Source organism: Equus przewalskii, chromosome 8 (assembly GCF_037783145.1).
Source record: "Equus przewalskii isolate Varuska chromosome 8, EquPr2, whole genome shotgun sequence".
NCBI classification, from domain to species: Eukaryota; Metazoa; Chordata; class Mammalia; order Perissodactyla; family Equidae; genus Equus; species Equus przewalskii.
In genome coordinates this window covers 80,345,069-80,362,237 of record NC_091838.1, presented here as the reverse complement: position 1 = coordinate 80,362,237, position 17,169 = coordinate 80,345,069, and the positions used below count along the sequence as shown (strand labels likewise).

General features: G+C 39.6%; 2 long non-coding RNA genes across 2 annotated transcripts; both read left to right on the top strand.

Annotated features, from left to right (window-relative positions):
• The first annotated feature begins 2,324 nt into the window (after window positions 1-2,324).
• On the top strand, window positions 2,325-4,510 carry LOC103550491 (uncharacterized). The gene is made up of 3 exons (XR_544799.2): window positions 2,325-2,529; window positions 2,851-3,047; window positions 4,372-4,510. It is a non-coding gene; the product is annotated as an uncharacterized lncRNA (long non-coding RNA).
• Window positions 4,511-6,624: 2,114 nt separating this feature from the next.
• Window positions 6,625-12,868, top strand: LOC139085169 (uncharacterized). Its single transcript, XR_011543255.1, has 3 exons — window positions 6,625-8,487; window positions 8,648-8,746; window positions 9,470-12,868. It is a non-coding gene; the product is annotated as an uncharacterized lncRNA (long non-coding RNA).
• Window positions 12,869-17,169: the final 4,301 nt, after the last annotated feature.

Genomic DNA, 17,169 nt, shown 5'->3' with positions numbered 1-17,169 from the left:
AAAGTATTAAATTACAATTGCCTAATTTTTCCAGAACAGTTAGGTATATTCTATTTGTGTGAGTGCTTATCTATGTCTGTGAGCCAGTTAGGAAAGAGCTCATTTACTTTAAGGGATGTTGTAATCTAGTTTATTAATACTATGTGGACATATGAAAACATTCACTTACATAATCACAGGTAAAGGACTTTCTAAATTATCGACACATAAACATATAGACAGACAGCAAGCTTATAACTTCAATTCTGCAATTCCAGCTGTGGGTCAGGGGTAAAGACAGACACATAAAAGCTCACCAGTCCAGATATCAAAGAGATGTTCTCCTTCCTGGTGGCCATGTAATTACTAATGAACTGAGGTCAAAATAGACAAACAAAAAGACAAATAAACCAGATTCTCTGTCTTCTCTTATCCAACAGAGAGTAGATCTCTATAAACCATTGATCAATTTACAGAGATTATCCAATGGCGAGATCATAAAACCAAATTCCCAATCTTTGCCGCCACTAGTAAGAAATGACTTAAAGGCCACAAATGAACCAAAAAGCAAAACACAAAGTTAGGAGGGAGAAAAATTAAAATTAGAAAAACAGAGTCCAGCCACGTTTGATTACTGCTTTGGATTTACCTCTCTGAGCCGAGAAAGACACAGCTGGGCTTAAGCAGCCCGCAAGGTGCACTTCTCTGGCGATGAAATTTAGCCCACTGTTGGGGGCATCCATTGGGCTTCCCAGTGAAAGATTTCCAAAACTGTTATAATTTTCAAAAAAAAGTTAAAATCACGACATTCATAAAAATAAACACAAGTTAACATTTGCATCGAATTAATCAATAAAGAAACTGGTGAGGCGTTCCAACCTGTTCAGAGGAGAACCCGAAGAACAGACATCTTTATAGATCAAGAATGTTGAAATGAGTGAAACGAATGTGTAAAAGAAAGGTGCAAAGGCTTTTTTGCAAGCCAGGGGCTGGAGGGAGAGGAGGGTTGAATGATTTTTCAGGGTTATCAGTTATCTACAATTTACAGTGTTCTAAAATAGCCGCAAGGTATGTTTACATTTGTGGGAAAATCAAATGACAGCCACCGTGGAGCACCTGGAACTCAACACCACTGTCCTGGCTTCCTCCTACCTACTGTCTCTTCTCAGTCTCCCTCACTGCATCCTCTTCCTTCACCCAGTCTCAGGCCAGAGAAAGCGTGTGCTATAGACAGGGCATCGTTGTCCACTGAAGCACAAATTTTCTCTACAGTGGAGGAACTAGATAGATCCCTGTGTCTGTTCCTTTGACAATACCGTGCCGTTTTCTTACAGTGGCTTTATGATAAGTCAATATCTGGCATGGTAAATGCTCTATGAGTCATAGTTTTCATAATTTACACATTCATTTCTTCATAAAAATTTTGAAGTAATTTGATTAAATTTCAAAATTATCCATTGGAATTCTGGTTGAAAATACATTATATTCATACATTTACATTATATTACATTCATATATTTATATCAATGAGGTTAATTTTTTCAAAATTACATATAACTTAAAATAATTGTATTGTAAATTATATAATTAAAAAAATATATTTTGTCCCCCTTCTAGGGACACAATATGTGTTGTCATTTGGTCTTGTCATTTGTTCAGGTCTTGTTTTATATTCTTCAATTAGATTTTGCAGTATTTTTCCAGACAGATCTTGGACCATTTTTGGCAAATTTATTTCTAGATATCTTAGATTTATTGCTATTGTGAATGGGATTTTATTCCATTTTCATTTCTAGCTTTTTATTGTTAATACAGAGAAAATCTAGTTTTGGATATATATCTGATATTTCTCACCATAAGAAATTGTTAGGTCTAAAAATATTTAATTTTTTTCTTTTTTACCTAAGTCTCTAGGGTTTTCTTGATTTATAGGTATGCAATTATAGCATCTGCAAAAGATTTGTTTCTTTTTCAAATATTTGTTCTGAGCACTTACTTTTTATATGTCATGCTTGTTAATATCTCCAAAAATATTGAATAATAGTTTTTGGTAGATAGTCTTTATAACGTATGATAGCAAATACCCTACATGGGAAAAGATTAAGGGCAGTTTCATTAAAACCCAGAACTAGAAGTAGTTTTGATTTTTTCATTTAACCCTATTTTCTACATAATTTTTATTAGGAATTACTGCTGATTTGTGTGAAATGCCAATTTGGTAGCCATTGGTATAGTCTCTTCTACCTCCTCTATCAAGTATAATTCACTTCATTACCAGCTTAGAATTCCGGATGTTGAATTCTCTCTGTATTCTTGCATAGAAACTAACTTGGTTGTTGTCTATTGATGTTGCTGTTGGGTTCCATGGAAACAGGTTCTAAGATGGAAATTTATGTGCAGTAACAACTTGGAAGGAGTGAAGGAAGCAGGACTGGACAGAAGGTGAACTGCTAACCCCACAGGGACTCTGGACCTGGATGGATCATCAGAGCGTCTTGGACTGAGGCAAGGTGGCTGGGCCTCTGTGCCCCTGCTTCCATCAGGAGGAAGGTATAACCTTGGAGCTTGGTGAGGTGCCCTCTTCAGTCAAGGCCGGTGCCCAGAGAGGGACTCAGCTGAGAGCTGTCAGCCACCCACGCTCCCATCAGTTGGAGTAATTGGGTCAATAAAAGGGGTGGGGCATGATCTGTGTGGTACGCAATTATCTACTACAACTGATATTTTGATATGCTTCCTAGGTTCCATGATTTGTGTTTATATTCATAATACAACCTATAGTTTTAGTTCTATTTTAATTAGATTTTGATATTAAGGTTATACTAGATATGGAAAATTAAAAGAGGAGATTTGACCTGTTTCTGGTATTTCAAGTCCTCACAGAGCTCACATAGGAGGGTGAGTATGAACAGAGGACCAAGGAGCAGACCCTGGGCCTCCGACACTTAAAGGCTGGGCGAGGGAAGAGACGCAGGGAAGGAGACTGAGACGAGGCAGGCGAGGAGGAAGAAACCAGGAGAGTGGTGTTGAGTTCCGGATGCTCCACCGTGACTTTCATTTGATTTTCCCACGTAAGACGCGTATTATGGGGGAATCTTTCTTCTCCACCCTGGGTGTTTTCTTCTAGGTGGCAAGAGTTCAATGAAGGTTAACTCTTGGCTTTGTCACACCTCTTCCTTCTGCATCAGGGGGAGAGAGTAACGTGACTAGCTGGCAAATTTGGGAAGAATAAACTGGGCATGCTCAGCTCGTCCCTTGTTTTCCTCCCCTGGGTACCAGCCTGGCAAGAGAGAACACCTTTCTCCTCTGCTCCTTGGGGCCAGGTGGGCCCCTCACTTTTATGATGGAGTGGGTGTGCTTGCTTAACTCGGTGGCTCGCTCAGCAAGACCTTTGGGCTCTCTCAGTTTACAACCTCCAGCTTCGCCTTTATCAGTGATAAAGCTCATACTTTGGAGCTCCATCTGCTACTCCCTCATATGTTCTCTGAATGTGTTCCGAAGCCCGTGGGGAATGGAGGGCGGGGCGTTTATTAGGTTCCCTCTAAAATGTAGTTTGCTTTTTATACTCTTACAATGAAAGTTGCACTTCAAGCTTTTGTGATAATGTGATGTGATAATGTGATGCAGATCACTTTAGACTCCAGATTGCTCTTAGCAAACTAATATGTCTGACATTATATTCTCTGAACAATGGATATAAACTCAATTCGAATACTAAAACTATCTAGATTTAGTTTGCGTATGTGTGGAGTTAAGGTTTATATACATACACGATTAAATATCATCCTTGCACCAGTACTGATTTATGTACTATAATTAACCCAATTCCAGCAACACTTAACTGGCTTAAGTACAGTCAGTCCTTTTACACCACTCTTCCCTGCTTTGGAGAAAGCTCTCTGGGGAACACTGTCCAAGGTCATAACTGAACTTGTCTTGCCTTCATATGTGAACAGCCAGAATTGAAAGCACCATCTAATTTTGCAAAAGAACCCCATATCAGGAAAGTATAAATTTAAACTCATTTATTAAAAAACAAAACAAATGCCCAACTCTCAGATTGGGCTAAAAAAAACCCCCAGCTACGTGTTGCTTATAAGAAACTCACATAAACTTGTTTGTCCTATCTTTTTTATTATTTTTTAAGATTTTTATTTTTTCCTTTTTCTCCCCAAAGCCCCCTGGTACATAGTTGTATATTCTTCATCGTGGGTCCTTCTAGTTGTGGCATGTGGGACACCGCCTCAGCGTGGTCCGATGAGCAGTGCCATGTCCGCGCCCAGGATCCGAACCAACAAAACACTGGGCCGCCTGCAGCGGAGCGCGCGAACTTAACCACTCGGCCACGGGGCCAGCCCCTGTCCTTCTATCTTTAACCTTCTGTTTTTGTTTCAGGGCAGTGCAAACAAAAAGGAAGATGGCGTGGAGATATTGATTTCAGACGTAGTATGAAATGGAATGAAGGGCTATTTTATATTGATAAATGATCCAACTCAATGGAGAGAAAAGATCCACAATAAAAGTTCTAAAAGTACTTGATTATGCATATATATGTGACTCTCTGCCTTTCCCCCAATCCTGCTGGAATTGTTACCGAACCTAAAGTGAGTTCACTCACCCGTTGTGCAGCAAGCCAATCTCTGACACCAGGTGTGGTGGAAGAAAGTAGGAATTTTATTTTTGCACAGTGCTGAGCAAGGAGGGCGGGCAGCTAACGCTGAAATCCCAAACTCCCTGAAAAGCTTAAAGGAAGGGTTTTTATTTGGGGTTTTAGGTAGGGGAGGGGGAGCATATGGCGTTGCTGGTTGGAGCTTTCCCACCAGCCTGTCTTTGGTCTTGAGACTACTTGCAGAGAGGAGAGAGCTCATGACCTTGCTGGTCAGCAGCTTTCCCACCAGCCAGTATCTCTTTGCGGGAGGAGATAGTCCAGGTGCTTGTCCTTGGCGGTGTCTGTCTCCATGGAGGAGAGTGGATTCTGCAGCCAGGAAGCCAGAGAGTAAGCAGGGAATGAGTGTTTTGGTTTTAATCCCATATATGCTGGGTTTAATGTGGGGAAACTGATATCTGGGTCGGTATTAGAATGACCAGTCTAATCTATAAAGTGGAGTTACTACGGGAAATTGGGGAGAATAAAGAGCCTCAACTATCAAGACCTCACAGGAAAAACTAAGTTAAAAGGAAAGATAGATATTGTGTTTGTGAAGATTCTTTTGGTTGTGAGTAAAAAAAAAAACCCACGTGAACTCCGTGTTCCAGTTATCTATTGCTACATAACAAACCATCTCAATTCTTAGAGGCTTAAAACAATTCATTATTCTCTCTCATGGTTCTGTGGGTTAATTGGGCTCAGCCAGGTGGTCCTTGCTTGGGAGTGCTCTTGCAATTGTAGTTGTATTTGTGTAGTTGTGGTTGTAGTTGGTATATGTATTAGGGTTCTCCAGAGAAACAGAACCAATAGGATGTATATAGATTTATATTAAGGAATTGGCTTACACCATTATGAAGTCTGGGAAGTCCATATTCTTCAGTGTGGACCAGCAGAGACCCAGGGAAGAGTTGATGTTGCAGTTCAAGTCCCAAGGCTGTCTTCTGGGAGAAGTCTCTCTTGCTCATGGGTGGTCAATCCTCTGTTCCATTCAGGCCATGAATGATTGCCCTCAATCATGCAGGTGGGCCTTGTCCAATCTGATTTACCCAAAGTCCACTGATTTAAATGTTAGTCTCATCCAAAAGCACTCTTGGAGAGACTTCCAGAATAATGTTGGTCCAAATATATAGGCATCATGGCCCAGCCAAGTTGACACAAATCAACCATCATAGTGTATTAGTCAGGATTCTCCAGAGAAACAGAACCAATGGGCTATGTGTGTGTGTATGTATATGCACACACATCTATAGATAGAGAGGGATTTTTGTCTGTCTGCTCAGCCTTTCAGATTGAGCAGATCTGGATGATTGCAGAGGTTGGCATCTGAAATCTGCAGGACAGGCCAGAAGCTGGGAAATTTAGGCAAGAGTTGATGTTGTAGTCTTGAGTCTGAAGGCTGGAAACTCAGGCAGAACTTCTACATTGCAATCTGGAGGCAGAATGCCCTTCTCTTTAGGGGTCCTCAACTTTTACTTTTAATACCTTCAACTGATTGGCAGAGGCCCATATGCATTGTGGAGGGTAATCTGCTTTATTCAAAGTCTACTGATTTAAATGTTAATCACATCCAAGAAATGCTTTTATGACAATATCTAGGCTGGGCCCCATAAGCCTACCCAAAGTAACACATCAGATTAACCACACAGGATGTGGGGGTCATCTGAAAGCTCCACTGGGCTAGATGCTAAGATGGGTCACTGGCATGGTTGGCAGTTGATGCTGGCTTGGCTGGTGTCCAGCTGTCCACTGGGGTAGGCACTGGTGTGCTTATAGGTGGCCTCTTCATGGAGCTTGGACTTCTCATAGCTCGGTGGTTGGGTTCCTAAAAGGAATGTCCCAAGGGTGAGCAATCCAAGAGACATCTCTTTCATCAGAGGACAAGTTCTCCAGGTAAGCCGTTTTCTTTTGGTGTTTGGTTTGTCTTGAACTTGTGTTGATGAAGTTCTCGCTCTCCCTCTTGGTCTGGATGCTGGAAGCACCAGAGGACACTAATTTCTGAACACAACTGTTGTCTTGATCTATTCCTCAGAACTGGAGGTAGGCAAGGGAGAGCCTAAAAGCAGAAAATACAGGTCAGCCTCTTCCTTCTTGCAATCTGCTCTATGTCGCAACTGTGGTGAGCTTTGTCTCCCAGAACTCACTTATGAGCTTGTCTACCACCTGTACCAGAATGGGCTCTTGCAAACAGGGAAGCTGATGGCAGACTGGGACCCAAGGAGTCTGTTTATAGTTGCTCTTCTCATAAGAGCCTTTGTACAACAGAGGTCTTAGTGCCCTTTCCCTAGCTAGGTTGATGCTTGCAGTTTTTTAAAAAGCTATGCAATATATTGTTTTGGTATCCCTACATGGAATTTACATTGATAAAATAATGAAGCCATAAGCAGTGTGCTAACTTTGTGTTAATCTCTGGGATGCTATGAGGGAGGCACATAGAGGACTTCCATGGCACAGGTAACATTTTTATAGCATTTTAATCTGGAGAGTATACATATTTAAAGAAAAATAAAGCAAATACCCATATATGTTGTAAACACTTCTCTACACATATGATACACTCTGAAACTGGTTTATAAGACAAAACTTACCTCTATGATATTTCAGGAGAAACTTCTAAACTTAATGACACAGAAATGTTTTCTACGGTTATGAAGTTGGTCAAATTCTCTCTTGCTGAGTCATTTTTTAAACATTTTGCTAGAAAAGCATCTGTTTCCACTAGATTTCCAAATCTGTCACCAAGTTTTATGAATAATTTCCTCTAGATTTTCAAACGAACTGTCATAGAATTGCAAAGTAATTTAATAAGCTTCCATAGAGTTTCAAATATAACCACAGATATAGAAATACAAGAATAACTTCCTTTTTAAATCCATTTTCTCTACACATATATTCACAAGTGCGTTTACATAAATGCCTAAATGGGCTGATAAACAACTTACAGAATGTTCCAGATCAGTGTGAATGGGGCCACAGAAAGGAAAGAGGCACTGGCAGGTCACCCATGTGGCAGAGGCATGTTTGGTCTGGGTAGGAGCAGCATGACACGAAGTTGAGGAAGTAAACAAGGACACAGCTCCCAGAGCTCTGTAGGTAAGGATTTGGACTTTTATCCTAAGGGCAATGGAAGACTCAGAAAAATAGTGTATCAATAAATACAGATATCTCTCACGTTTAGCAGCTGCATGATACTCATTGTCTCATTTAGAATATTTGATCAAAATCCTAGTTATGGATGTTTAAGCTTGTCTGTGTGACGAGGATCTGCACATATACGTTCTTGTAAATTTGTGTGATTGTCACCGTAAGATCAATTCCTTGAATTGGGTTGGTGGGTCAGTTAATGTGCATATTTTAAGTGGTTATATTTTATCAAACTGGAAACAAAGCTGGTAAAAGTGTAAATTTGTACCCTCTTTCTGTAGGTAATCAACCTCATGGACTATGTTCCATTGGCATTTTATTTTATAATCTGGCCAACGATGGACAGACCACGCCATTTTGTTGTCTGTTGCATTCAGCAGCGTTCTTTTCCTCCCACCTCTATTCTCCCTCCTTGTTTCACAAGACTGGTAACTGGATCTACATTTTTCAGAACCTTTTCCAGTAGTATACCAGTCTACACTCTATCATGGAGAGGTCCTCAGGCAAGATTTGGAAGCTGCCCCAAATTGCAGAAGCCATCATTCTCCTGGAAGTAGGGGGCGAAGTCAGGGCTTCTGCCGACCTCGAGTTTTGCGGTGGCCTCTGCAGGGGAGGGTGGGTCTCCTTGCTGCTGGCAGCTACGACCATTCACAGCGCTTTCCAGCTACTCCTGGCCTGAGCGTCAGTAGCAACTTCCTGATTCTGTGGAGGAAACCTGAGAGGTAGCAGTGGCCCCCCCTGATTTCCTCCCTCTAGCTTTTCCAAGTGTTTTGTAAACACCTAACTCCCTGCTTGAAGTCCCTACCTACTTGAAATTCTGAGAGTGGTTTGTTTTCCTAACTCAATCCAGGTCGATAGATTTGTGTTTCCTTTTTTCCACAGATTTGGTGGCTGTTTACATTGTGCCTGCGTGCAAGACCTGACCTATCATTTGCTCTTTCTTTTGGGGATTTTAATGTGTCCGTCTTCGCTCTCTGATTTGTAAGTGCTCTTTAAAGTTAAGCATTTTGTTTGGCACACAATTTAAAATGTTTTTGCCAGATTTATTTGAATTTTAACTAATAATTAAACGCTTTAATGTAAGAAAAAAAGATGAACCTCATTAGCATAATCAAAGACTTGTATCCCGTCCCAATTACCCTCAGGTTAGGGTCCTAGCAATGTGATCTCCAGCATACAGGTGTTGTCCCTACCCACTTTCTATCGGTATTGGGGTCCTTGTTGCAATCTGGCCAGTGAGTGACCCAATTCTAGTGTTAAAGTAATTAAACTCTAATGCCATGGTGGCTTACATAAGCAAACGAATCTAAGCCTGTAGATGCCTTGACGTTATGAAATCGAAACCTGAGGACAACAATTCACAAATAGCCAACTAGGCTTTAAGCTATAGCCAACCAAATGATTTCCTTTCTTTGTTTCTGCACTTTATATGTTTTTCCCCTGGATCCTGTGGATGGAGAGCTCCTAATCACTTCCGGTTTGGTGCTGCCCGATTTGAATTGATTTTTGCTCAAATAAACTCTTAAAATTTAATATGCCTCAGTTTATCTTTTGACACTCGATTCCCATTCTGAGCATCTGCTTCCTTAGGCTACTTGCCATCACAAGAAGCCTTAAGTCCCACTAGGGGCACATCCTGAGACAAGGACTCAGATGCTAACTTGCTGCCTTTCTCTTTGCCTCTCTTCCTTGTTCCTTCACCAGCATTTCCTGGGATCCTCATCTTCCAAATAAATGCTGCATTATCAAGCAAGTAACCCTGTGGGCAATCAGGGCTTAAAGCCATCCGAGAACCCTGGACACCAACACAGACCACGTGACCTGGGATCGTCCCACCCGAGTAGTGAGGCTGCAGACCCTCAGGCCCTTCAGATCCACGTGTGCACAAACAGCAGGCTCCAGGGTCAGGAATAGCCCTTGGCTGGAGAAGGGAAGAGGTTTGCAGTCACCACAGGCACTGCAATGGGAAGGCCTGTGGGGGCACTGACAGCATCTGCAGCAGTGAATTACTGGGGTCCTTATCACTGCAGGAAACTGGGGCTAGAAGTTTCTGGAACCCTCAGAGTAGCTGCATAGAATGTGCTGCACAAGGCATGGAATAGGGGCGTATAATTCTACAATATTCCATTACCCTTTGGCCACATGGTAACTAGCTTGCAATTCCCGATCCATACCTGAGCCAGAATGGAGAAGTGGGCTCCCACAGGTATTCATGCGGCAGCAACCAAGACATCCTGGGGCAGAAAGCAAGACTGATGAGCAACTGAGATGGGATGTTAGACTACACGCGCATAATTCTGAAGCAACTCTGGAGCAAAAAGTTAGGCCAAGAGGGTATGACACGGGGCCTCAAAGATAAATCCACACTCCAACGTTTACATCTTTCTAAGTCCTTGGATTCTTTCCTCTAAGTTTTATTAAACAGGTTCTGGTACCTTGACTTCAACTTAATATAGGCCAACATTGAACTTGCATTTAAACCAACAGCTCATTTACACCTAGCTGCTTAAGACAACGCGTTAAATCTGAACCTTTCTAGTAAGTGCCCTATTACTGATAATTTTGGACCAATGCAATTTTATATTTCTTCCTCCTTGGGCTAACACCCTCATGATCTATCTCCACACACATTCCCAGCTTTCAGTTGTAATAACAATCAACAGTTGCAGTCCAGACAGTGTGTAAGCTAGTGCTTCCTGTGTTCACCCTCCTTCCCTGGGTATGTTGGAACCTGACTGTAGCTGCTGGTCTGGAGGGAACGAGGTGACAAAGGTGGGCTTTGTGGATATGCAGAGTCCCCTGCAAGGTCACTTCCACAGGTGTGTCTGTACAGGAGCTCTGGGCAAGTGGATGTCTGAATCCTTAGGTAGGGGAGGAGGGACTTCTTTGGCAGAAATGGAACTCAGTGGAATTGAGGCTCATGATTGGTTTGAGAATAGCATCCTGAAGACTGGAATGGGGACATTTGAATGAATCCGAGACTTTCATATAAGAGCCCTAGGATATGAAGCTAAGTTTTGTAATTATTTGCCACTTTGAAGGAACAATATTTGGGTTTGATTTTACAATACATTGACCCTATAGCTACAAGAGAGGAAATTTAGGGATGTTTTAGAAGCTCTCCAACTCTGACAATGCCTTGCACAGAAAATGTAAAGGTCCGAACTTGTCATTTTTGCTTTGTGAGCACTTCAGTACAATCAGAAATATCCAAGCCATCATTTTTTGGTGTGAAATGCCATATTCAGGGTACAGGAAAACAGGAAATCACTGTAGGTATTTTAAGCAGAAATAATCTAAATCAAGGAATCACATCCTTACAAACTCACCGGAACAGCTAAGCAGCAAAAGTTAGAGGGACCAAGTCTAACTTCAGGCTTTCTGCTACAGAGTCAGATAGCAGCTGCTACCCAGAATTCAGGTCCCTACGGAAATCACTACAAACCTCACAGCTCTTCTCCAGGGCTGAGGCAGGATAACGGGGGTTCGTGGAGGATAATGCTAAAGCTGCATTTGGCGAGCACATGCATTAGAGGTGAAGATATGGATTCCGTTTCAATTTCACTTTTCCAGGCTTGCATGAATATTTCTAATTAGCAGAATGTAAATTACATCTAGGACCCGGAGAAAAGAGACGCTGGCAAATATAGTTACTCGACTTCTAGCCCCCATATTGCAGGGGAGAGCAGAGTGAATTCTGGTTTGTCTTTCTCAAAACAAAACAAACTTAAACAATAGCCAGCACAAAAAATACCCAATATGTTCCTGAGTTTGTTGGCTGAAAAAATGCAGAGGTTCTGAAATGACAGGGGGAAAAAGCCCCAAGTTTGGCAAGGGAATTAGACAGGAAAAGAACAATTTTTACTAAAGAACTCTGATCTTGGACTTCGATTTGTTCAAATATATAGAGAGATAATTGGGTTAAAATTAGTGCTCAGCATTTGCAAAGTTTTGAAAGTAATTGTTTGGAAAGATGCCTTCTCAACAATCAATTATGATACTTAATTGGAGACGAAATTTCCATTGCTAAATTTGTCAGATGCTTATTTTAGAATCTCCTATTTAATATGTTTGTGTGTTGGCCAAGTTGAATGTTTGATAAATCTTAAGAGTTTCTGAACTATTTACTCAGAGGAAAATCAGTGATTTATGGCTTCCAAGTATTCTAGAGAAAACTAAACTCTGAATAATTGAATATTAAATATAAGCTATATGATTTAATTAAATTGTAGCTTCCTTTTGAGGAAAAGGCATTCTTTTATAGAACGATCAGGCTTGAATGACACTATGGGCTTAAAAACTGTCAAGAGATAAAAGCTTTTGGGCTCAGTATAAAAGAAGGAAAAAACAAACAAGCAAAAATGTTTGTAAGCCTTAAAACTTTTGTTTGAGGCTATTGCCTCTCTGAGGAGAGGAAGAGGAGGAGTGGCTAGTCCAGTTCTCCTTACCTTTACAGGTTCTATAATACAGTAATTACAAAACTGTTAACCACAAATTTAAATAATTAGAAAATGATTGAAAATCTATAGTATAATAGAAGTGGGAAATGTAAGATTTCACATGGACAATTGTCAAATTTGACAGATGCTGCTACTTGCATTGGGAAAATATTTTTTTAAGTAACGTGCTAATAGGCTTTAATAATTTAGTGGTGATTACATGTTTCACCTGTGTAATACCTAAAAAATTGCCAAAAATGAAAAATTGAATTGCAGGTATGTTCTATTACAAACCATGCAAAAATTTAAATATATGTACTAAAGGTGAAATTTAGATATTTGCACTGAAGGTGAAATAACCTCCTGTGATGGGACATTTCAGAATTTTTGCGAATTTCTTTCCTTTAGAAGCCCAAGATCATAAATGGAATTACGTGGTTTGTTAAGAGTATCTAAACAATGTTTATATATCTTTTATTCACTGTCATAATACCAAAAATGCTGTTGGATCATAACATTACATCTTTATTGACCTAAATATTATTATAAATGGTAAATGGCCTCAGGCCACATCAAGTGTGGGTAATTTTTTGTGGCAAGATTTGTTATTTTTTCCCCTAAAAACTTTTGATATTGATTTAATTAAATTTCTTAATAGTTTTAATTTATCCGTTATCTTCTCTCCTCCAGAAAACAATGAGAAATTGCAGTTTAACACCAGAACTTCCTGTGTAAACACAAACAATTTGAGGTAAAAAAAGTATGGATTTTTGTCCATAATATGGGCTAATCTGTAGCCAACTGGCCCAGACACTTCATTAACAACTAACATTTAGGAAAAATGAGGGAAACATTTGAGACAAAAAGAGATGAGAGAGAGAAGCACTCCTGCAATGCCTGAGGAACCATCTCTGAAAATTCACTTCTCCATAAAAGCAGCGAGGACACTGGCAAGATTTGTCAAGATCAACTTTTTAAGAACTCTTGAAATCAGCCAGAGGCTTGCAACAACCTGGGGAGCATTTTTTCAAGAGAAATGGCTCAATCTCAGTTGTAATGGTGCATTGGTGCATTTTAACTTGCCCTATTCCCATCCCCCTTTCCTCAGCCTCATGGGAGTCTTAAACACTGCAAAACCTTACTACTGTGGTAGCTGCAAGAACCAGCAGCCTGGGAGCCACTGGAAGGAAGAGAACTGTTTGGAGCTCCCCCAAAACCCCATCCACAGAGAATTTTCACTATTTGGCCTGAAAAGCTCTATTCTCAGGACTAATTGTGATCAGTCCTATTCCAGGGTGTTTGTTGAAAACAATTAGAGGCAATTGTTTAATGTAGATGTCTAAGGCAGCATTACCAGTTGGGGATAACAAAGGCTAACCCAAGTTCCAACATATTCCGGGGATATAGATGGCCACACACAAGTGAGAGCTGTTGCCTGCCCCAGACAGACCTGAGAAGGCCCTAATCTCTCATTTCTTTCAGCAAAAGGTAAATGAATCTTATGGGCTCAGAGGTTTAAGGAAACTTCTGTCCAATGGTTAACTGACCACTAAGCTAATAGAGCAGGGACTACAGTGGCTGTGCATGACCAAGAGTATAGATTTTACAAATTTAATCCAGTAAAACAAAAACACACAGCAGTAGCGACAACAGCAGCAACAGTGACAAGCAACAACACAACTGGGAGGAGGGGAGATCTGACTTCCACAGTTAAAATGTCCAATTTTCAACCAAAATTATAAGACCCTCATGAAATAGGGAAGTATGACCCACGTAGGACAAAAGGCAGCCAATGGAAACTGTCCCCAAGGAAGCAAAGATGTTGGACATGCTAGATAAAGACTTTAAATCAGCTACCATAAATATCTTAAGAGAACTAAAAGAAACCATGTCTAAAAACTAAAGGAAAGCATGAGAACAATGTCTCACCAAATAGAGAATATTAATAGACATGAAAATTATAAGAGAACAAAATAAGATTGTGGAGTTAATAACTGAAATGAGAAATTTTCTAAAAGAGTTCCACATCAGATTTGAAATGGAAGAAGCATCAAGCATGAAGACAGATCAATTGAAATTATCTAGTTTATTCATTATCCAGTTTTATTCATTAGTGAGAGTGGGGTATTGAAATCTTTATTACAGTAGAAATGTCCATTTCTCCCTTCAATTCCACCATTTTTGCTTAACATACTTGTTTGTCGTTAGATGCCTAAGTGTTTATAATTAATATTTTTTTGTATTGAACTTTTTCTTTGTCCCTTGTAACATTTTTCAATTTAAAACTATTTTGTCTGATATTAGTATAGCCATCCTTGTTCTGTTTTGGTTACTATTTTCATGGAATATCTTATTCCCTGCTTTCATTTTTAGATCCAAAGACACAAATAGATTCAAGTGAGTCTAGATAACATGCAGCTGAGTTATATTTTTATTATCCATTCTGCCAATCTCTGCCTTTTTATTGGCAAGTGTGATCCATTTACTTTTAAAGTAATTACTGATAAGCATGGACTTCTGTCATTTGCTATTTGTTTTCTATATGCCTCATAGCTTTTTTTTGTCTCTTATTTCCTGCCATACGGTCTTTTGTCTTAATTGATTTTTTTTTTTGTAGTGAAGCATTTAAATTCCTTTCTCATTTCCTTTTGTGTATATTCAATAGCTATCTTTGTGATTACCATGGGGATTATGTTTAGCATTCTAATATAACATTCTAATTTGAGTTTATATCAGCTTAACTTCAATAACATACAAAAAACTCTCCTCCTTTACAGCTCCATCTCACTCCTTTCATTTGATGTCATAAAATCACATCTTTATACATTTTGTGCCCCCAAACATAAGCTAATTTTTAATGCATTAATTTTAAGTTATGTACCAGTATTTTTAAATGTATTTATCTCAAATCATGCAGAAAACCAGCACAGTCACAAACCATTGTTACAATAATTTTAATTTTTAGAATTACCCATAAGTTTACCTTTGAGATCTTTGTTTCTTCACATGCCTTTGGGTTATTGTCTAGTGTCCTTTCATCTTGTACGATTACCTTGAACATTTCATTTATGACAGGTCTATTGGTCTGAATTCCCTCAGCTTTTGTTTTTCTGAGAATGTCTTAATTTCTGCCTCACTTTTGAAGGATAGTTTTCCTAGATATAGGATTCTTGGTTGGCAGTTTTCTCTTTTTGTCCTTTGAATGTATCAGCCCACTGCCTTCTGGTTTCCAAAGTTTCTGATGAGAAATCTGCTGATGATTTTGAGGATCCCTTGTATGTGATAAGTTGCTTCCCTCTTTCTGCTTTCTCTTTGTCTTTTGAAAGTTTGACTATAATGTGTCTGTGGGTCTCTGAGTTCACCTTACTTGGAGTTTCTTAATCTTTTTGGATTTTAGATATGTATTTCATAGAATTTGGGAAGATTTCAGCCATTATTTCTTCAAATATTCTCTCTGCTCCTTTTTGTCTTTCCCTCTCCCTCCCTCCCTCCCTCCCTCCCTCCCTCCCTCCCTCCCTCCCTCCCTCCCTCCCTCCCTCCCTCCGTCTCCTCTAGGACTCCCTCAATACATATGTTGGTCCACTTGATGGTGTCCTACAGGTCCCTTTAGGCTCTGTTCACTTTTATTCAATCTTTTTTGTCAGACTCAATTTCCATTGTCTTATCTGCAAGTTCAGGCTCTTCTGTCTACTCAGATATGTATTTGAATATCTAGAGAATTTTTCATTTCCATTATTGTACTTTTAAGCTCCAGATTTTCTTTTTTTGATTTTTGGGTTTTCTATCTCCTTGACATTTCCATTTGTTTCTATATTGTTTTCTTGACCTTCTCCACATTTTGCTTTAGTTCTTTGAGAATCTTTATTAAGACAGTTATTTTAAGCTTTTTGTACTAGATTTACCATTAGATCTTTTTCAGGGACAGTTTGTTGATTTTTCTTCCCTTTCAGTGGGTCATCCTTTCTTATTTGTTTGCCTTGTGATCTTTTTTCTTGAAAATCAGACAACTGTATCTAATAATGTGGCCAATCTGGAAATTAGATTCTCCTCATTCCTGCAGAGTCTGTTGGTTTCTTCTTGTCATTTTTGTTAATTGCTTTTATTTATTGCTGTAGGCTGTCTCTTTGCCAGGGATCAGCCTGAGGCATAAACTTAAGATCTTAGGTCTTTTCTGAGCCTTTCCTTGGTCATGTTTGGTAACTTTATTTTCCCTGTATATGCTGGTGCTTTTGAACATCCTACTCTTTAATGTCTAGCTCCAAAAATGGGAAAGAGAAAAATTGAGGGAAAGATGGGCATCAGTCTTAAGTTCCCTGGAAGTCGCTTCACTGGAGAGTGAGGGGTTTTCAACAATGGGGGAGGTGCAACAACAATGGCTGCCTGCCTCTGTCTGCACCTCTGTGATCAGAAGCGACAGATCCAGGATATTTTCATAGGTCCCAAGAGCATAGACCCCTGATATTTGGAGGTCAGTGTCCTTTTTGCCCACCCTGGCTCCCACAAACTGTGTGCAAGCTGCTCAAAATCCCAATAAACTCTTTTGCGGATATTGACAATCTGATTCTAAAGTTTATATAAAAGACAGACATGCAGAATAGCCAACAATACTGAAGAACATAGTTGGAGGTCTGATATTATCCACCTTTAAGACTTACCATATGGCTACTTTGATCAAGACAGTCTGGTATTTGTGAAAAAGTAGACATGTAGATCAATGGAACAAAAGAGAAAGCCCAGAAACAGATCTGAACCAACATAGCTTACTCATCTTTGAAAATAGAGCAAAGGAGAAAGGATAATCTTTACAACAAAAAGTACTGGACCAATTAGAAGTCCATGTACAAAAAATGGATCTAGATATAGACCTTACATCTTTCGCAAATTAATCCAAAATGAAATGTAGACCTAAATGTAAAATGCAAAACTATAAAACTTCTAGAAGATAACATAGGAGAAAACCTAGGT